The following is a 17,169-nucleotide window of genomic DNA, read 5'->3' on the forward strand; positions in this document are numbered from 1 at the left end:
TTTAGTATTGTTTAACAAAAGAAGTCTGGAGATGCCGGTACCTCGCGCATGCAAAGCGCGCGCTCTACCATATGAGCTACATCCTCCACGCGACTGTCGGTTTCGAACCAACGCTATCGAAATGACTGGTGCCTTAGACCAGCGCTTAAAAACGGAATTTGGAATTTTTCATCAAACATTATTAGTTTTCGGGATTTTTCTATTTGAAATATTATATTACAAGTCTTCTCGTGGTAACACATTTTTAAAAAAAACTGGCAGCGGTGGGATTCGAACCCACGCCATTGAAATGACTGGTGCCTAAAACCAGCGCCTTAGACCGCTCGGCCACGCTACCCTCCATATGTCAGCGTTAATGTATATTCTATTTTCATCAACTTATGCAAATAGAATAATATATATGCATACTACGTTGTATAGATGAACCTTAAGCTTAGCAGTGCGAGTGGAGGGATTATTGTCTTACAATTAAGAGCGGATTCATATCTTTAGTTTTTTATGGTTATTTTGACTTATTGGTTAAAATTATAAAATAATGAAAGACCTTTTTTGAGTGTATATGCCAGAGGTTGGAACGAATTGAAAATATATCCATTAAAACACAAAAGCACCCTGAAAATTTAGTATTGTTTAACAAAAGAAGTCTGGAGATGCCGGGCATCGATCCCGGTACCTCGCGCATGCAAAGCGCGCGCTCTACCATATGAGCTACATCCCCCACGCGACTGTCGGTTTCGAACCAACGCTATCGAAATGACTGGTGCCTTAGACCAGCGCCTAAAAACGGAATTTGGAATTTTTCATCAAACATTATTAGTTTTCGGGATTTTTCTATTTGAAATATTATATTACAAGTCTTCTCGTGGTAACACATTTTTTAAAAAAACTGGCAGCGGTGGGATTCGAACCCACGCCATTGAAATGACTGGTGCCTAAAACCAGCGCCTTAGACCGCTCGGCCACGCTACCCTCCATATGTCAGCGTTAATGTATATTCTATTTTCATCATTTTATGCAAATAGAATAATATATATGCATACTACATTGTATAGATGAACCTTAAGCTTAGCAGTGCGAGTGGAGGGATTATTGTCTTACAATTAAGAGCGGATTCATATCTTTAGTTTTTTTATGGTTATTTTGACTTATTGGTTAAAATTATAGATCAATGAAAGACTTTTTCTTAGTGTATATGCGAGAGGTTGGAACGAATTGAACATATTTTAATTCAAACACAAAAGCACGCTGGAAATTTATAATTGTTTAACAAAAGTAATCTGGAGATGCCGGGCATCGATCCCGGTACCTCGCGCATGCTAAGCGCGCGCTCTACTATATGAGCTACATCCCCGATGCGACTATGTTTTTCATCAAACCTTCTTAGTTTTTAGGATTTTTTTATTTGAATTAATATATTACAAGTTATCGTGGTATCAAAGTTCGAGCAAAAATTGGCAGCGGTGGGATTCGAACCCACGCCATCGAAATGACTGGTGCCTTAAACCAGCGCCTTAGACCGCTCGGCCACGCTACCCTGCATATATCAGCGTTGATGTATATTCTATTTTCATCAACATATGCAAATAGAATAATATGTATGCATAGTACGTTGTATAGATGAACCTTAAGCTTAGCATTGCGAGTGGTGAGATTTATGTCTGACAATTAGGAGCGGATTTCTATCTTTATTTTTTTGTGGTTAGTTTGACTTATTGGGTAAAATTATGAAATAATGAAAGACCTTTTTTGAGTGTATATGCCAGAGGTTGGAACGAATTGAAAATATATCCATTAAAACACAAAAGCACCCTGAAAATTTAGTATTGTTTAACAAAAGAAGTCTGGAGATGCCGGGCATCGATCCCGGTACCTCGCGCATGCAAAGCGCGCGCTCTACCATATGAGCTACATCCTCTACGCGACTGTCGGTTTCGAACCAACGCTATCGAAATGACTGGTACCTTAGACCAGCGCTTAAAAACGGAATTTGGAATTTTTCATCAAACATTATTAGTTTTCGGGATTTTTCTATTTGAAATATTATATTACAAGTCTTCTCGTGGTAACACATTTTTAAAAAAAACTGGCAGCGGTGGGATTCGAACCCACGCCATTGAAATGACTGGTGCCTAAAACCAGCGCCTTAGACCGCTCGGCCACGCTACCCTCCATATGTCAGCGTTAATGTATATTCTATTTTCATCAACTTATGCAAATAGAATAATATATATGCATACTACGTTGTATAGATGAACCTTAAGCTTAGCAGTGCGAGTGGAGGGATTATTGTCTTACAATTAAGAGCGGATTCATATCTTTAGTTTTTTATGGTTATTTTGACTTATTGGTTAAAATTATAAAATAATGAAAGACCTTTTTTGAGTGTATATGCCAGAGGTTGGAACGAATTGAAAATATATCCATTAAAACACAAAAGCACCCTGAAAATTTAGTATTGTTTAACAAAAGAAGTCTGGAGATGCCGGGCATCGATCCCGGTACCTCGCGCATGCAAAGCGCGCGCTCTACCATATGAGCTACATCCCCCACGCGACTGTCGGTTTCGAACCAACGCTATCGAAATGACTGGTGCCTTAGATCAGCGCCTAAAAACGGAATTTGGAATTTTTCATCAAACATTATTAGTTTTCGGGATTTTTCTATTTGAAATATTATATTACAAGTCTTCTCGTGGTAACACATTTTTTAAAAAAACTGGCAGCGGTGGGATTCGAACCCACGCCATTGAAATGACTGGTGCCTAAAACCAGCGCCTTAGACCGCTCGGCCACGCTACCCTCCATATGTCAGCGTTAATGTATATTCTATTTTCATCATTTTATGCAAATAGAATAATATATATGCATACTACGTTGTATAGATGAACCTTAAGCTTAGCAGTGCGAGTGGAGGGATTATTGTCTTACAATTAAGAGCGGATTCATATCTTTAGTTTTTTTATGGTTATTTTGACTTATTGGTTAAAATTATAGATCAATGAAAGACTTTTTCTTAGTGTATATGCGAGAGGTTGGAACGAATTGAACATATTTTAATTCAAACACAAAAGCACGCTGGAAATTTATAATTGTTTAACAAAAGTAATCTGGAGATGCCGGGCATCGATCCCGGTACCTCGCGCATGCTAAGCGCGCGCTCTACTATATGAGCTACATCCCCGATGCGACTATGTTTTTCATCAAAGCTTCTTAGTTTTTAGGATTTTTTTATTTGAATTAATATATTACAAGTTATCGTGGTATCAAAGTTCGAGCAAAAATTGGCAGCGGTGGGATTCGAACCCACGCCATCGAAATGACTGGTGCCTTAAACCAGCGCCTTAGACCGCTCGGCCACGCTACCCTGCATATATCAGCGTTGATGTATATTCTATTTTCATCAACATATGCAAATAGAATAATATGTATGCATAGTACGTTGTATAGATGAACCTTAAGCTTAGCATTGCGAGTGGTGAGATTTATGTCTGACAATTAGGAGCGGATTTCTATCTTTATTTTTTTGTGGTTAGTTTGACTTATTGGGTAAAATTATGAAATAATGAAAGACCTTTTTTGAGTGTATATGCCAGAGGTTGGAACGAATTGAAAATATATCCATTAAAACACAAAAGCACCCTGAAAATTTAGTATTGTTTAACAAAAGAAGTCTGGAGATGCCGGGCATCGATCCCGGTACCTCGCGCATGCAAAGCGCGCGCTCTACCATATGAGCTACATCCTCCACGCGACTGTCGGTTTCGAACCAACGCTATCGAAATGACTGGTACCTTAGACCAGCGCTTAAAAACGGAATTTGGAATTTTTCATCAAACATTATTAGTTTTCGGGATTTTTCTATTTGAAATATTATATTACAAGTCTTCTCGTGGTAACACATTTTTAAAAAAAACTGGCAGCGGTGGGATTCGAACGCACGCCATTGAAATGACTGGTGCCTAAAACCAGCGCCTTAGACCGCTCGGCCACGCTACCCTCCATATGTCAGCGTTAATGTATATTCTATTTTCATCAACTTATGCAAATAGAATAATATATATGCATACTACGTTGTATAGATGAACCTTAAGCTTAGCAGTGCGAGTGGAGGGATTATTGTCTTACAATTAAGAGCGGATTCATATCTTTAGTTTTTTATGGTTATTTTGACTTATTGGTTAAAATTATAAAATAATGAAAGACCTTTTTTGAGTGTATATGCCAGAGGTTGGAACGAATTGAAAATATATCCATTAAAACACAAAAGCACCCTGAAAATTTAGTATTGTTTAACAAAAGAAGTCTGGAGATGCCGGGCATCGATCCCGGTACCTCGCGCATGCAAAGCGCGCGCTCTACCATATGAGCTACATCCCCCACGCGACTGTCGGTTTCGAACCAACGCTATCGAAATGACTGGTGCCTTAGACCAGCGCCTAAAAACGGAATTTGGAATTTTTCATCAAACATTATTAGTTTTCGGGATTTTTCTATTTGAAATATTATATTACAAGTCTTCTCGTGGTAACACATTTTTTAAAAGAACTGGCAGCGGTGGGATTCGAACCCACGCCATTGAAATGACTGGTGCCTAAAACCAGCGCCTTAGACCGCTCGGCCACGCTACCCTCCATATGTCAGCGTTAATGTATATTCTATTTTCATCATTTTATGCAAATAGAATAATATATATGCATACTACGTTGTATAGATGAACCTTAAGCTTAGCAGTGCGAGTGGAGGGATTATTGTGTTACAATTAAGAGCGGATTCATATCTTTAGTTTTTTTATGGTTATTTTGACTTATTGGTTAAAATTATAGATCAATGAAAGACTTTTTCTTAGTGTATATGCGAGAGGTTGGAACGAATTGAACATATTTTAATTCAAACACAAAAGCACGCTGGAAATTTATAATTGTTTAACAAAAGTAATCTGGAGATGCCGGGCATCGATCCCGGTACCTCGCGCATGCTAAGCGTGCGCTCTACTATATGAGCTACATTCCCGATGCGACTATGTTTTTCATCAAACCTTCTTAGTTTTTAGGATTTTTTTATTTGAATTAATATATTACAAGTTATCGTGGTATCAAAGTTCGAGCAAAAATTGGCAGCGGTGGGATTCGAACCCACGCCATCGAAATGACTGGTGCCTTAAACCAGCGCCTTAGACCGCTCGGCCACGCTACCCTGCATATATCAGCGTTGATGTATATTCTATTTTCATCAACATATGCAAATAGAATAATATGTATGCATAGTACGTTGTATAGATGAACCTTAAGCTTAGCATTGCGAGTGGTGAGATTTATGTCTGACAATTAGGAGCGGATTTCTATCTTTATTTTTTTGTGGTTAGTTTGACTTATTGGGTAAAATTATGAAATAATGAAAGACCTTTTTTGAGTGTATATGCCAGAGGTTGGAACGAATTGAAAATATATCCATTAAAACACAAGAGCACCCTGTAAATTTAGTATTGTTTAACAAAAGAAGTCTGGAGATGCCGGGCTTCGATCCCGGTACCTCGCGCATGCAAAGCGCGCGCTCTACCATATGAGCTACATCCCCCATGCGACTGTCGGTTTCGAACCAACGCTATCGAAATGACTGGTGCCTTAGACCAGCGCCTAAAAACGGAATTTGGAATTTTTCATCAAACATTATTAGTTTTCGGGATTTTTCTATTTGAAATATTATATTACAAGTCTTCTCGTGGTAACAAATTTTGAACAAAAACTGGCAGCGGTGGGATTCGAAACCACGCCATTGAAATGACTGGTGCCTAAAACCAGCGCCTTAGACCGCTCGGCCACGCTACCCTCCACATGTCAGCGTTAATGTATATTCTATTTTCATCAACTTATGCAAATAGAATAATATATATGCATACTACGTTGTATAGATGAACCTTAAGCTTAGCAGTGCGAGTGGAGGGATTATTGTCTTACAATTAAGAGCGGATTCATATCTTTAGTTTTTTTATGGTTATTTTGACTTATTGGTTAAAATTATAGATCAATGAAAGACTTTTTCTTAGTGTATATGCGAGAGGTTGGAACGAATTGAACATATTTTAATTCAAACACAAAAGCACGCTGGAAATTTATAATTGTTTAACAAAAGTAATCTGGAGATGCCGGGCATCGATCCAGGTACCTCGCGCGTGCTAAGCGCGCGCTCTACCATATGAGCTACATCCCCGATGCGACTATGTTTTTCATCAAACCTTATTAGTTTTTAGGATTTTTTTATTTGAATTAATATATTACAAGTTATCGTGGTATCAAAGTTCGAGCAAAAATTGGCAGCGGTGGGATTCGAACCCACGCCATCGAAATGATTGGTGCCTTAAACCAGCGCCTTAGACCGCTCGGCCACGCTACCCTGCATATATCAGCGTTGATGTATATTCTATTTTCATCAACATATGCAAATAGAATAATATGTATGCATAGTACGTTGTATAGATGAACCTTAAGCTTAGCATTGCGAGTGGTGAGATTTATGTCTGACAATTAGGAGCGGATTTCTATCTTTATTTTTTTGTGGTTAGTTTGACTTATTGGGTAAAATTATGAAATAATGAAAGACCTTTTTTGAGTGTATATGCCAGAGGTTGGAACGAATTGAAAATATATCCATTAAAACACAAGAGCACCCTGTAAATTTAGTATTGTTTAACAAAAGAAGTCTGGAGATGCCGGGCTTCGATCCCGGTACCTCGCGCATGCAAAGCGCGCGCTCTACCATATGAGCTACATCCCCCATGCGACTGTCGGTTTCGAACCAACGCTATCGAAATGACTGGTGCCTTAGACCAGCGCCTAAAAACGGAATTTGGAATTTTTCATCAAACATTATTAGTTTTCGGGACTTTTCTATTTGAAGTATTATATTACAAGTCTTCTCGTGGTAACAAATTTCGAACTAAAACTGGCAGCGGTGGGATTCGAACCAACGCCATTAAAATGACTGGTGCCTAAAACCAGCGCCTTAGACCGCTCGGCCACGCTACCCTCCATATGTCAGCGTTAATGTATATTCTATTTTCATCAACTTATGCAAATAGAATAATATATATGCATACTATGTTGTATTGATGAACCTTAAGCTTAGCAGTGCGAGTGGAGGAATTAATGTCTTACAATTATGAGCGGATTCATATCTTTAGTTTTTTATGGTTATTTTGACTTATTGGTTAAAATTATAGATCAATGAAAGACTTTTTTTTGGTGTATATGCGAGAGGTTGGAACGAATTGAACATATTTTAATTCAAACACAAAAGCACCCTGGAAATTTATTATTGTTTAACAAAAGTAATCTGGAGATGCCGGGCATCGATCCCGGTACCTCGCGCATGCTAAGCGCGCGACTCCACGCGTGCCGAGACTGCGCTTCCTTTTAACTGTCCGTTTCCAAGTGTCTAGTAGTTTAAAACGTGTGAAATCTTGGTTGTGTATTCTAATCTTCAGTAAACGATAACGGTAAAATCGATTCAAAGTTTCAGTGAAAGTAAGTATGACATCAAAAGACTTAACTTATTTTGTGGAACAGGCTTATCGTTGCAGTTGAGATGCGTGTTGCGATAGATTCTCCAGTCGAGGGGCAATCAAGTAAACGCCCCAAAAATCGAAACGCGTTATCACCTCACTCGAACAATCAACGGTCGACGCGACCCGGACCATGATGTCGCTATAAATTAGAAGACTTATGCAATCTACCATATGAGCTACATCCCCGATGCGACTATGTTTTTCATCAAACCTTATTAGTTTTTAGGATTTTTTTATTTGAATTAATATATTACAAGTTATCGTGGTATCAAAGTTCGAGCATAAATTGGCAGCGGTGGGATTCGAACCCACGCCGTCGAAATGACTGGTGCCTTAAACCAGCGCCTTAGACCGCTCGGCCACGCTACCCTGCATATATCAGCGTTGATGTATATTCTATTTTCATCAACATATGCAAATTGAATAATATGTATGCATAGTACGTTGTATAGATGAACCTTAAGCTTAGCATTGCGAGTGGTGAGATTTATGTCTGACAATTAGGAGCGGATTTCTATCTTTATTTTTTTGTGGTTATTTTGACTTATTGGGTAAAATTATAAAATAATGAAAGACCTTTTTTGAGTGTATATGCCAGAGGTTGGAACGAATTGAAAATATATCCATTAAAACACAAAAGCACCCTGAAAATTTAGTATTGTTTAACAAAAGAAGTCTGGAGATGCCGGGCATCGATCCCGGTACCTCGCGCATGCAAAGCGCGCGCTCTACCATATGAGCTACATCCCCCATGCGACTGTCGGTTTCGAACCAACGCTATCGAAATGACTGGTGCCTTAGACCAGCGCCTAAAAACGGAATTTGGAATTTTTCATCAAACATTATTAGTTTTCGGGATTTTTCTATTTGAAATATTATATTACAAGTCTTCTCGTGGTAACACATTTTAAAAAAATATCCCCCATGCGACTGTCGGTTTTGAACCAACGCTATCGAAATGACTGGTGCCTTAGACCAGCGCCTAAAAACGGAATTTGGAATTTTTCATCAAACATTATTAGTTTTCGGGACTTTTCTATTTGAAGTATTATATTACAAGTCTTCTCGTGGTAACAAATTTCGAACTAAAACTGGCAGCGGTGGGATTCGAACCAACGCCATTAAAATGACTGGTGCCTAAAACCAGCGCCTTAGACCGCTCGGCCACGCTACCCTCCATATGTCAGCGTTAATGTATATTCTATTTTCATCAACTTATGCAAATAGAATAATATATATGCATACTATGTTGTATTGATGAACCTTAAGCTTAGCAGTGCGAGTGGAGGAATTAATGTCTTACAATTATGAGCGGATTCATATCTTTAGTTTTTTATGGTTATTTTGACTTATTGGTTAAAATTATAGATCAATGAAAGACTTTTTTTTGGTGTATATGCGAGAGGTTGGAACGAATTGAACATATTTTAATTCAAACACAAAAGCACCCTGGAAATTTATTATTGTTTAACAAAAGTAATCTGGAGATGCCGGGCATCGATCCCGGTACCTCGCGCATGCTAAGCGCGCGACTCCACGCGTGCCGAGACTGCGCTTCCTTTTAACTGTCCGTTTCCAAGTGTCTAGTAGTTTAAAACGTGTGAAATCTTGGTTGTGTATTCTAATCTTCAGTAAACGATAACGGTAAAATCGATTCAAAGTTTCAGTGAAAGTAAGTATGACATCAAAAGACTTAACTTATTTTGTGGAACAGGCTTATCGTTGCAGTTGAGATGCGTGTTGCGATAGATTCTCCAGTCGAGGGGCAATCAAGTAAACGCCCCAAAAATCGAAACGCGTTATCACCTCACTCGAACAATCAACGGTCGACGCGACCCGGACCATGATGTCGCTATAAATTAGAAGACTTATGCAATCTACCATATGAGCTACATCCCCGATGCGACTATGTTTTTCATCAAACCTTATTAGTTTTTAGGATTTTTTTATTTGAATTAATATATTACAAGTTATCGTGGTATCAAAGTTCGAGCATAAATTGGCAGCGGTGGGATTCGAACCCACGCCGTCGAAATGACTGGTGCCTTAAACCAGCGCCTTAGACCGCTCGGCCACGCTACCCTGCATATATCAGCGTTGATGTATATTCTATTTTCATCAACATATGCAAATTGAATAATATGTATGCATAGTACGTTGTATAGATGAACCTTAATTAAGCTTAGCATTGCGAGTGGTGAGATTTATGTCTGACAATTAGGAGCGGATTTTTATCTTTATTTTTTTGTGGTTATTTTGACTTATTGGGTAAAATTATAAAATAATGAAAGACCTTTTTTGAGTGTATATGCCAGAGGTTGGAACGAATTGAAAATATATCCATTAAAACACAAAAGCACCCTGAAAATTTAGTATTGTTTAACAAAAGAAGTCTGGAGATGCCGGGCATCGATCCCGGTACCTCGCGCATGCAAAGCGCGCGCTCTACCATATGAGCTACATCCCCCATGCGACTGTCGGTTTCGAACCAACGCTATCGAAATGACTGGTGCCTTAGACCAGCGCCTAAAAACGGAATTTGGAATTTTTCATCAAACATTATTAGTTTTCGGGATTTTTCTATTTGAAATATTATATTACAAGTCTTCTCGTGGTAACACATTTTAAAAAAATACTGGCAGCGGTGGGATTCGAACCCACGCCATTGAAATGACTGGCGCCTAAAACCAGCGCCTTAGACCGCTCGGCCACGCTAGCCACCATATGTCAGCGTTAATGTATATTCTATTTTCATCAACTTATGCAAATAGAATAATATATATGCATACTACGTTGTATAGATGAACCTTAAGCTTAGCAGTGCGAGTGGAGGGATTATTGTCTTACAATTAAGAGCGGATTCATATCTTTAGTTTTTTTATGGTTATTTTGACTTATTGGTTAAAATTATAAAATAATGAAAGACCTTTTTTGAGTGTATATGCCAGAGGTTGGAACGAATTGAAAATATATCCATTAAAACACAAAAGCACCCTGAAAATTTAGTATTGTTTAACAAAAGAAGTCTGGAGATGCCGGGCATCGATCCCGGTACCTCGCGCATGCAAAGCGCGCGCTCTACCATTGAGCTACATCCCCCATGCGACTGTCGGTTTCGAACCAACGCTATCGAAATGACTGGTGCCTTAGACCAGCGCCTAAAAACGGAATTTGGAATTTTTCATCAAACATTATTAGTTTTCGGGATTTTTCTATTTGAAATATTATATTACAAGTCTTCTCGTGGTAACACTTTTTTAGAAAAAGTTGGCAGCGGTGGGATTCGAACCCATGCCATTGAAATGACTGGTGCCTAAAACCAGCGCCTTAGACCGCTCGGCCACGCTACCCTCCATATGTCAGCGTTAATGTATATTCTATTTTCATCAACTTATGCAAATAGAATAATATATATGCATACTACGTTGTATAGATGAACCTTAAGCTTAGCAGTGCGAGTGGAGGGATTATTGTCTTACAATTAAGAGTGGATTCATATCTTTAGTTTTTTTATGGTTATTTTGACTTATTGGTTAAAATTATAGATCAATGAAAGACTTTTTCTTAGTGTATATGCGAGAGGTTGGAACGAATTGAACATATTTTAATTCAAACACAAAAGCACGCTGGAAATTTATAATTGTTTAACAAAAGTAATCTGGAGATGCCGGGCATCGATCCCGGTACCTCGCGCATGCTAAGCGCGCGCTCTACCATATGAGCTACATCCCCGATGCGACTATGTTTTTCATCAAACCTTATTAGTTTTTAGGATTTTTTTATTTGAATTAGTATATTACAAGTTATCGTGGTATCAAAGTTCGAGCAAAAATTGGCAGCGGTGGGATTCGAACCCACGCCATCGAAATGACTGGTGCCTTAAACCAGCGCCTTAGACCGCGCGGCCACGCTACCCTGCATATATCAGCGTTGATGTATATTCTATTTTCATCAACATATGCAAATAGAATAATATGTATGCATAGTACGTTGTATAGTTGAACCTTAAGCTTAGCATTGCGAGTGGTGAGATTTATGTCTGACAATTAGGAGCGGATTTCTATCTTTATTTTTTTGTGGTTAGTTTGACTTATTGGGTAAAATTATGAAATAATGAAAGACCTTTTTTGAGTGTATATGCCAGAGGTTGGAACGAATTGAAAATATATCCATTAAAACACAAAGGCACCCTGAAAATTTAGTATTGTTTAACAAAAGAAATCTGGAGATGCCGGGCATCGATCCCGGTACCTCGCGCATGCAAAGCGCGCGCTCTACCATATGAGCTACATCCCCTATGCGACTGTCGGTTTCGAACCAACGCTATCAAAATGACTGGTGCCTTAGACCAGCGCCTAAAAACGGAATTTGGAATTTTACATCAAACATTATTAGTTTTCGGGATTTTTCTATTTGAAATATTATATTACAAGTCTTCTCGTGGTAACAAATTTCGAACAAAAACTGGCAGCGGTGGGATTCGAACCAACGCCATTGAAATGACTGGTGCCTAAAACCAGCGCCTTAGACCGCTCGGCCACGCTACCCTCCATATGTCAGCGTTAATGTATATTCTATTTTCATCAACTTATGCAAATAGAATAATATATATGCATACTACGTTGTATTGATGAACCTTAAGCTTAGCAGTGCGAGTGGAGGAATTAATGTCTTACAATTAAGAGCGGATTCATATCTTTAGTTTTTATGGTTATTTTGACTTATTGGTTAAAATTATAGATCAATGAAAGACTTTTTCTTGGTGTATATGCGAGAGGTTGGAACGAATTGAACATATTTTAATTCAAACACAAAAGCACCCTGGAAATTTATTATTGTTTAACAAAAGTAATCTGGAGATGCCGGGCATCGATCCCGGTACCTCGCGCATGCTAAGCGCGCGCTCTACCATATGAGCTACATCCCATCGTGTAGGTAGCGTAGCCGGACGTTCTGAAACATATGAAATTTCGTTGACATGTGCAGAGTTTGTTGATATTGTTCCCTAGACTCCACGCGTGCCGAGACTGCGCTTCCTTTTGACTGTCCGCTTCCAAGTGTCTAGTAGTTTAAAACGTGTAAAATCTTGGTTGTGTATTCTAATCTTCAGTAAACGATAACGGTAAAATCGATTCAAAGTTTCAGTGAAAGTAAGTATGACATCAAAAGACTTAACTTATTTTGTGGAACAGGCTTATCGTTGCAGTTGAGATGCGTGTTGCGAGAGATTCTCCAGTCGAGGGGCAATCAAGTAAACGCCCCAAAAATCGAAACGCGTTATCACCTCACTCGAACAATCAACGGTCGACTCGACCCGGACCATGATGTCGCTATAAATTAGAAGACTTATGCAATCCAGGTACCACGCGCACGCTAATCGCGCGCTCTACCATATGAGCTACATCCCCGATGTGACTATGTTTTTCATCAAACCTTATTAGTTTTTAGGATTTCTTTATTTGAATTAATATATTACAAGTTATAGTGGTATCAAAGTTCGAGCCAAAATTGGCAGCGGTGGGATTCGAACCCACGCCATCGAAATGACTGGTGCCTTAAACCAGCGCCTTAGACCGCTCGGCCACGCTACCCTGCATATATCAGCGTTGATGTATATTCTATTTTCATCAACATATGCAAATAGAATAATATGTATGCATAGAACGTTGTATAGATGAATCTTAAGCTTAGCATTGCGAGTGGTGAGATTTATGTCTGACAATTAGGAGTGGATTTCTATCTTTATTTTTTTGTGGTTATTTTGACTTATTGGGTAAAATTATAAAATAATGAAAGACCTTTTTTGAGTGTATATGCCAGAGGTTGGAACGAATTGAAAATATATCCATTAAAACACAAAAGCACCCTGAAAATTTAGTATTGTTTAACAAAAGAAGTCTGGAGATGCCGGGCATCGATCCCGGTACCTTGCGCATGCAAAGCGCGCGCTCCACCATATGAGCTACATCCCCCATGCGACTGTCGGTTTCGAACCAACGCTATCGAAATGACTGGTGCCTTAGACCAGCGCCTAAAAACGGAATTTGGAATTTTTCATCAAACATTATTAGTTTTCGGGATTTTTCTATTTGAAATATTATATTACAAGTCTTCTCGTGGTAACACATTTTAAAAAAAAAACTGGCAGCGGTGGGATTCGAACCCACGCCATTGAAATGACTGGTGCCTAAAACCAGCGCCTTAGACCGCTCGGCCACGCTACCCTCCATATGTCAGCGTTAATGTATATTCTATTTTCATCAACTTATGCAAATAGAATAATATATATGCATACTACGTTGTATAGATGAATCTTAAGCTTAGCAGTGCGAGTGGAGGGATTATTGTCTTACAATTAAGAGCGGATTCATATCTTTAGTTTTTTTATGGTTATTTTGACTTATTGGTTAAAATTATAGATCAATGAAAGACTTTTTCTTAGTGTATATGCGAGAGGTTGGAACGAATTGAACATATTTTAATTCAAACACAAAAGCACGCTGGAAATTTATAATTGTTTAACAAAAGTAATCTGGAGATGCCGGGCATCGATCCCGGTACCTCGCGCATGCTAAGCGCGCGCTCTACCATATGAGCTACATCCCCGATGCGACTATGTTTTTCATCAAACCTTATTAGTTTTTAGGATTTTTTTATTTGAATTAATATATTACAAGTTATCGTGGTATCAAAGTTCGAGCAAAAATTGGCAGCGGTGGGATTCGAACCCACGCCATCGAAATGACTGGTGCCTTAAACCAGCGCCTTAGACCGCTCGGCCACGCTACCCTGCATATATCAGCGTTGATGTATATTCTATTTTCATCAACATATGCAAATAGAATAATATGTATGCATAGTACGTTGTATAGATGAACCTTAAGCTTAGCATTGCGAGTGGTGAGATTTATGTCTGACAATTAGGAGCGGATTTCTATCTTTATTTTTTTGTGGTTAGTTTGACTTATTGGGTAAAATTATGAAATAATGAAAGACCTTTTTTGAGTGTATATGTCAGAGGTTGGAACGAATTGAAAATATATCCATTAAAACACAAAAGCACCCTGAAAATTTAGTATTGTTTAACAAATGAAATCTGGAGATGCCGGGCATCGATCCCGGTACCTCGCGCATGCGAAGTGCGCGCTCTACCATATGAGCTACATCCCCCATGCGACTGTCGGTTTCGAACCAACGCTATCGAAATGACTGGTGCCTTAGACCAGCGCCTAAAAACGGAATTTGGAATTTTTCATCAAACATTATTAGTTTTCGGGATTTTTCTATTTGAAATATTATATTACAAGTCTTCTCGTGGTAACAAATTTTGAAAAAAAAACTGGCAGCGGTGGGATTCGAACCCACGCCATTGAAATGACTGGTGCCTAAAACCAGCGCCTTAGACCGCTCGGCCACGTTAACCTACATATGTCAGCATTAATGTATATTATATTTTCATCAACCTATGCAAATAGAATATTATATATGCATACTACGTTGTATAGATGAACCTTAAGCTTAGCAGTACGAGTGGACTTATTGGTTAAAATTATATATCAATGAAAGACTTTTTCTTAGTGTATATGCAAGAGGTTGGAACGAATCGAACATTTTTTAATTCAAACACCAAAGCACGCTGGAAATTTGTTATTGTTTAACTAAAGTAATCTGGAGATGCCGGGCATCGATCCCGGTACCTCACGCATGCTAAGCGCGCGCTCTACCATATGAGCTACATCCCCGATGCGACTATGTGGAGATGCCGGGCATCGATCCCGGTACCTCGCGCATGCTAAGCGCGCGCTCTACCATATGAGCTACATCCCCGATGCGACTATGTTTTTCATCAAACCTTATTAGTTTTTAGGATTTTTTTATTTGAATTAATAAATTACAAGTTATCGTGGTACCAAAGTTCGAGCAAAAATTGGCAGCGGTGGGATTCGAACCCACGCCATCGAAATGACTGGTGCCTTAAACCAGCGCCTTAGACCGCTCGGCCACGCTACCCTGCATATATCAGCGTTGATGTATATTCTATTTTCATCAACATATGCAAATAGAATAATATGTATGCAAAGTACGTTGTATAGATGAACCTTAAGCTTAGCATTGCGAGTGGTGAGATTTATGTCTGACAATTAGGAGCGGATTTCTATCTTTATTTCTATCTCCAGAAATTTAGTATTGTTTAACAAATGAAATCTGGAGATGCCGGGCATCGATCCCGGTACCTCGCGCATGCGAAGTGCGCGCTCTACCATATGAGCTACATCCCCCATGCGACTGTCGGTTTCGAACCAACGCTATCGAAATGACTGGTGCCTTAGACCAGCGCCTAAAAACGGAATTTGGAATTTTTCATCAAACATTATTAGTTTTCGGGATTTTTCTATTTGAAATATTATATTACAAGTCTTCTCGTGGTAACAAATTTTGAAAAAAAAACTGGCAGCGGTGGGATTCGAACCCACGCCATTGAAATGACTGGTGCCTAAAACCAGCGCCTTAGACCGCTCGGCCACGTTAACCTACATATGTCAGCATTAATGTATATTATATTTTCATCAACCTATGCAAATAGAATATTATATATGCATACTACGTTGTATAGATGAACCTTAAGCTTAGCAGTACGAGTGGACTTATTGGTTAAAATTATATATCAATGAAAGACTTTTTCTTAGTGTATATGCAAGAGGTTGGAACGAATCGAACATTTTTTAATTCAAACACCAAAGCACGCTGGAAATTTGTTATTGTTTAACTAAAGTAATCTGGAGATGCCGGGCATCGATCCCGGTACCTCACGCATGCTAAGCGCGCGCTCTACCATATGAGCTACATCCCCGATGCGACTATGTGGAGATGCCGGGCATCGATCCCGGTACCTCGCGCATGCTAAGCGCGCGCTCTACCATATGAGCTACATCCCCGATGCGACTATGTTTTTCATCAAACCTTATTAGTTTTTAGGATTTTTTTATTTGAATTAATAAATTACAAGTTATCGTGGTACCAAAGTTCGAGCAAAAATTGGCAGCGGTGGGATTCGAACCCACGCCATCGAAATGACTGGTGCCTTAAACCAGCGCCTTAGACCGCTCGGCCACGCTACCCTGCATATATCAGCGTTGATGTATATTCTATTTTCATCAACATATGCAAATAGAATAATATGTATGCAAAGTACGTTGTATAGATGAACCTTAAGCTTAGCATTGCGAGTGGTGAGATTTATGTCTGACAATTAGGAGCGGATTTCTATCTTAATTTTTTTGTGGTTAGTTTGACTTATTGGGTAAAATTATGAAATAATGAAAGACCTTTTTTGAGTGTATATGTCAGAGGTTGGAACGAATTGAAAATATATCCATTAAAACACAAAAGCACCCTGAAAATTTAGTATTGTTTAACAAATGAAATCTGGAGATGCCGGGCATCGATCCCGGTACCTCGCGCATGCGAAGTGCGCGCTCTACCATATGAGCTACATCCCCCATGCGACTGTCGGTTTCGAACCAACGCTATCGAAATGACTGGTGCCTTAGACCAGCGCCTAAAAACGGAATTTGGAATTTTTCATCAAACATTATTAGTTTTCGGGAT

General features: G+C 39.0%; 39 non-coding genes across 39 annotated transcripts; all 39 read right to left on the minus strand.

Moving 5' to 3' along the window:
* Positions 1 to 255: 255 nt before the first annotated feature.
* On the minus strand, positions 256 to 337 carry Trnal-uag (transfer RNA leucine (anticodon UAG)). The gene has a single exon. It is a non-coding gene; the product is annotated as a tRNA-Leu (tRNA).
* Positions 338 to 645: 308 nt separating this feature from the next.
* Positions 646 to 718, minus strand: Trnaa-ugc (transfer RNA alanine (anticodon UGC)). The gene has a single exon. It is a non-coding gene; the product is annotated as a tRNA-Ala (tRNA).
* Positions 719 to 887: 169 nt separating this feature from the next.
* On the minus strand, positions 888 to 969 carry Trnal-uag (transfer RNA leucine (anticodon UAG)). Its single transcript has one exon. It is a non-coding gene; the product is annotated as a tRNA-Leu (tRNA).
* A 483-nt stretch (positions 970 to 1,452) lies between these two features.
* On the minus strand, positions 1,453 to 1,534 carry Trnal-aag (transfer RNA leucine (anticodon AAG)). Its single transcript has one exon. It is a non-coding gene; the product is annotated as a tRNA-Leu (tRNA).
* A 550-nt stretch (positions 1,535 to 2,084) lies between these two features.
* Trnal-uag (transfer RNA leucine (anticodon UAG)) lies at positions 2,085 to 2,166 on the minus strand. Its single transcript has one exon. It is a non-coding gene; the product is annotated as a tRNA-Leu (tRNA).
* A 308-nt stretch (positions 2,167 to 2,474) lies between these two features.
* Trnaa-ugc (transfer RNA alanine (anticodon UGC)) lies at positions 2,475 to 2,547 on the minus strand. The gene has a single exon. It is a non-coding gene; the product is annotated as a tRNA-Ala (tRNA).
* A 169-nt stretch (positions 2,548 to 2,716) lies between these two features.
* Trnal-uag (transfer RNA leucine (anticodon UAG)) lies at positions 2,717 to 2,798 on the minus strand. The gene has a single exon. It is a non-coding gene; the product is annotated as a tRNA-Leu (tRNA).
* Positions 2,799 to 3,281: 483 nt separating this feature from the next.
* Trnal-aag (transfer RNA leucine (anticodon AAG)) lies at positions 3,282 to 3,363 on the minus strand. The gene has a single exon. It is a non-coding gene; the product is annotated as a tRNA-Leu (tRNA).
* Positions 3,364 to 3,913: 550 nt separating this feature from the next.
* Trnal-uag (transfer RNA leucine (anticodon UAG)) lies at positions 3,914 to 3,995 on the minus strand. The gene has a single exon. It is a non-coding gene; the product is annotated as a tRNA-Leu (tRNA).
* A 308-nt stretch (positions 3,996 to 4,303) lies between these two features.
* Positions 4,304 to 4,376, minus strand: Trnaa-ugc (transfer RNA alanine (anticodon UGC)). The gene has a single exon. It is a non-coding gene; the product is annotated as a tRNA-Ala (tRNA).
* Positions 4,377 to 4,545: 169 nt separating this feature from the next.
* Trnal-uag (transfer RNA leucine (anticodon UAG)) lies at positions 4,546 to 4,627 on the minus strand. Its single transcript has one exon. It is a non-coding gene; the product is annotated as a tRNA-Leu (tRNA).
* Positions 4,628 to 5,110: 483 nt separating this feature from the next.
* On the minus strand, positions 5,111 to 5,192 carry Trnal-aag (transfer RNA leucine (anticodon AAG)). The gene has a single exon. It is a non-coding gene; the product is annotated as a tRNA-Leu (tRNA).
* A 308-nt stretch (positions 5,193 to 5,500) lies between these two features.
* Trnaa-ugc (transfer RNA alanine (anticodon UGC)) lies at positions 5,501 to 5,573 on the minus strand. The gene has a single exon. It is a non-coding gene; the product is annotated as a tRNA-Ala (tRNA).
* A 169-nt stretch (positions 5,574 to 5,742) lies between these two features.
* Trnal-uag (transfer RNA leucine (anticodon UAG)) lies at positions 5,743 to 5,824 on the minus strand. The gene has a single exon. It is a non-coding gene; the product is annotated as a tRNA-Leu (tRNA).
* A 483-nt stretch (positions 5,825 to 6,307) lies between these two features.
* Positions 6,308 to 6,389, minus strand: Trnal-aag (transfer RNA leucine (anticodon AAG)). Its single transcript has one exon. It is a non-coding gene; the product is annotated as a tRNA-Leu (tRNA).
* Positions 6,390 to 6,697: 308 nt separating this feature from the next.
* Trnaa-ugc (transfer RNA alanine (anticodon UGC)) lies at positions 6,698 to 6,770 on the minus strand. Its single transcript has one exon. It is a non-coding gene; the product is annotated as a tRNA-Ala (tRNA).
* Positions 6,771 to 6,939: 169 nt separating this feature from the next.
* On the minus strand, positions 6,940 to 7,021 carry Trnal-uag (transfer RNA leucine (anticodon UAG)). Its single transcript has one exon. It is a non-coding gene; the product is annotated as a tRNA-Leu (tRNA).
* Positions 7,022 to 7,847: 826 nt separating this feature from the next.
* Trnal-aag (transfer RNA leucine (anticodon AAG)) lies at positions 7,848 to 7,929 on the minus strand. Its single transcript has one exon. It is a non-coding gene; the product is annotated as a tRNA-Leu (tRNA).
* Positions 7,930 to 8,237: 308 nt separating this feature from the next.
* Trnaa-ugc (transfer RNA alanine (anticodon UGC)) lies at positions 8,238 to 8,310 on the minus strand. The gene has a single exon. It is a non-coding gene; the product is annotated as a tRNA-Ala (tRNA).
* A 342-nt stretch (positions 8,311 to 8,652) lies between these two features.
* Positions 8,653 to 8,734, minus strand: Trnal-uag (transfer RNA leucine (anticodon UAG)). The gene has a single exon. It is a non-coding gene; the product is annotated as a tRNA-Leu (tRNA).
* Positions 8,735 to 9,560: 826 nt separating this feature from the next.
* On the minus strand, positions 9,561 to 9,642 carry Trnal-aag (transfer RNA leucine (anticodon AAG)). The gene has a single exon. It is a non-coding gene; the product is annotated as a tRNA-Leu (tRNA).
* A 312-nt stretch (positions 9,643 to 9,954) lies between these two features.
* Trnaa-ugc (transfer RNA alanine (anticodon UGC)) lies at positions 9,955 to 10,027 on the minus strand. The gene has a single exon. It is a non-coding gene; the product is annotated as a tRNA-Ala (tRNA).
* Positions 10,028 to 10,196: 169 nt separating this feature from the next.
* On the minus strand, positions 10,197 to 10,279 carry Trnal-uag (transfer RNA leucine (anticodon UAG)). The gene has a single exon. It is a non-coding gene; the product is annotated as a tRNA-Leu (tRNA).
* Positions 10,280 to 10,587: 308 nt separating this feature from the next.
* Positions 10,588 to 10,659, minus strand: Trnaa-ugc (transfer RNA alanine (anticodon UGC)). The gene has a single exon. It is a non-coding gene; the product is annotated as a tRNA-Ala (tRNA).
* A 169-nt stretch (positions 10,660 to 10,828) lies between these two features.
* On the minus strand, positions 10,829 to 10,910 carry Trnal-uag (transfer RNA leucine (anticodon UAG)). The gene has a single exon. It is a non-coding gene; the product is annotated as a tRNA-Leu (tRNA).
* A 309-nt stretch (positions 10,911 to 11,219) lies between these two features.
* On the minus strand, positions 11,220 to 11,292 carry Trnaa-agc (transfer RNA alanine (anticodon AGC)). Its single transcript has one exon. It is a non-coding gene; the product is annotated as a tRNA-Ala (tRNA).
* Positions 11,293 to 11,393: 101 nt separating this feature from the next.
* Positions 11,394 to 11,475, minus strand: Trnal-aag (transfer RNA leucine (anticodon AAG)). The gene has a single exon. It is a non-coding gene; the product is annotated as a tRNA-Leu (tRNA).
* Positions 11,476 to 11,783: 308 nt separating this feature from the next.
* Trnaa-ugc (transfer RNA alanine (anticodon UGC)) lies at positions 11,784 to 11,856 on the minus strand. The gene has a single exon. It is a non-coding gene; the product is annotated as a tRNA-Ala (tRNA).
* A 169-nt stretch (positions 11,857 to 12,025) lies between these two features.
* On the minus strand, positions 12,026 to 12,107 carry Trnal-uag (transfer RNA leucine (anticodon UAG)). The gene has a single exon. It is a non-coding gene; the product is annotated as a tRNA-Leu (tRNA).
* A 962-nt stretch (positions 12,108 to 13,069) lies between these two features.
* Trnal-aag (transfer RNA leucine (anticodon AAG)) lies at positions 13,070 to 13,151 on the minus strand. Its single transcript has one exon. It is a non-coding gene; the product is annotated as a tRNA-Leu (tRNA).
* A 551-nt stretch (positions 13,152 to 13,702) lies between these two features.
* Positions 13,703 to 13,784, minus strand: Trnal-uag (transfer RNA leucine (anticodon UAG)). The gene has a single exon. It is a non-coding gene; the product is annotated as a tRNA-Leu (tRNA).
* Positions 13,785 to 14,093: 309 nt separating this feature from the next.
* Positions 14,094 to 14,166, minus strand: Trnaa-agc (transfer RNA alanine (anticodon AGC)). Its single transcript has one exon. It is a non-coding gene; the product is annotated as a tRNA-Ala (tRNA).
* Positions 14,167 to 14,267: 101 nt separating this feature from the next.
* On the minus strand, positions 14,268 to 14,349 carry Trnal-aag (transfer RNA leucine (anticodon AAG)). Its single transcript has one exon. It is a non-coding gene; the product is annotated as a tRNA-Leu (tRNA).
* A 551-nt stretch (positions 14,350 to 14,900) lies between these two features.
* On the minus strand, positions 14,901 to 14,983 carry Trnal-uag (transfer RNA leucine (anticodon UAG)). The gene has a single exon. It is a non-coding gene; the product is annotated as a tRNA-Leu (tRNA).
* Positions 14,984 to 15,314: 331 nt separating this feature from the next.
* Positions 15,315 to 15,387, minus strand: Trnaa-agc (transfer RNA alanine (anticodon AGC)). The gene has a single exon. It is a non-coding gene; the product is annotated as a tRNA-Ala (tRNA).
* Positions 15,388 to 15,488: 101 nt separating this feature from the next.
* Trnal-aag (transfer RNA leucine (anticodon AAG)) lies at positions 15,489 to 15,570 on the minus strand. The gene has a single exon. It is a non-coding gene; the product is annotated as a tRNA-Leu (tRNA).
* A 439-nt stretch (positions 15,571 to 16,009) lies between these two features.
* Trnal-uag (transfer RNA leucine (anticodon UAG)) lies at positions 16,010 to 16,092 on the minus strand. The gene has a single exon. It is a non-coding gene; the product is annotated as a tRNA-Leu (tRNA).
* Positions 16,093 to 16,423: 331 nt separating this feature from the next.
* Trnaa-agc (transfer RNA alanine (anticodon AGC)) lies at positions 16,424 to 16,496 on the minus strand. Its single transcript has one exon. It is a non-coding gene; the product is annotated as a tRNA-Ala (tRNA).
* Positions 16,497 to 16,597: 101 nt separating this feature from the next.
* Trnal-aag (transfer RNA leucine (anticodon AAG)) lies at positions 16,598 to 16,679 on the minus strand. The gene has a single exon. It is a non-coding gene; the product is annotated as a tRNA-Leu (tRNA).
* Positions 16,680 to 17,169: the final 490 nt, after the last annotated feature.

Source organism: Styela clava, chromosome 3 (assembly GCF_964204865.1).
Source record: "Styela clava chromosome 3, kaStyClav1.hap1.2, whole genome shotgun sequence".
Taxonomy (NCBI): domain Eukaryota; kingdom Metazoa; phylum Chordata; class Ascidiacea; order Stolidobranchia; family Styelidae; genus Styela; species Styela clava.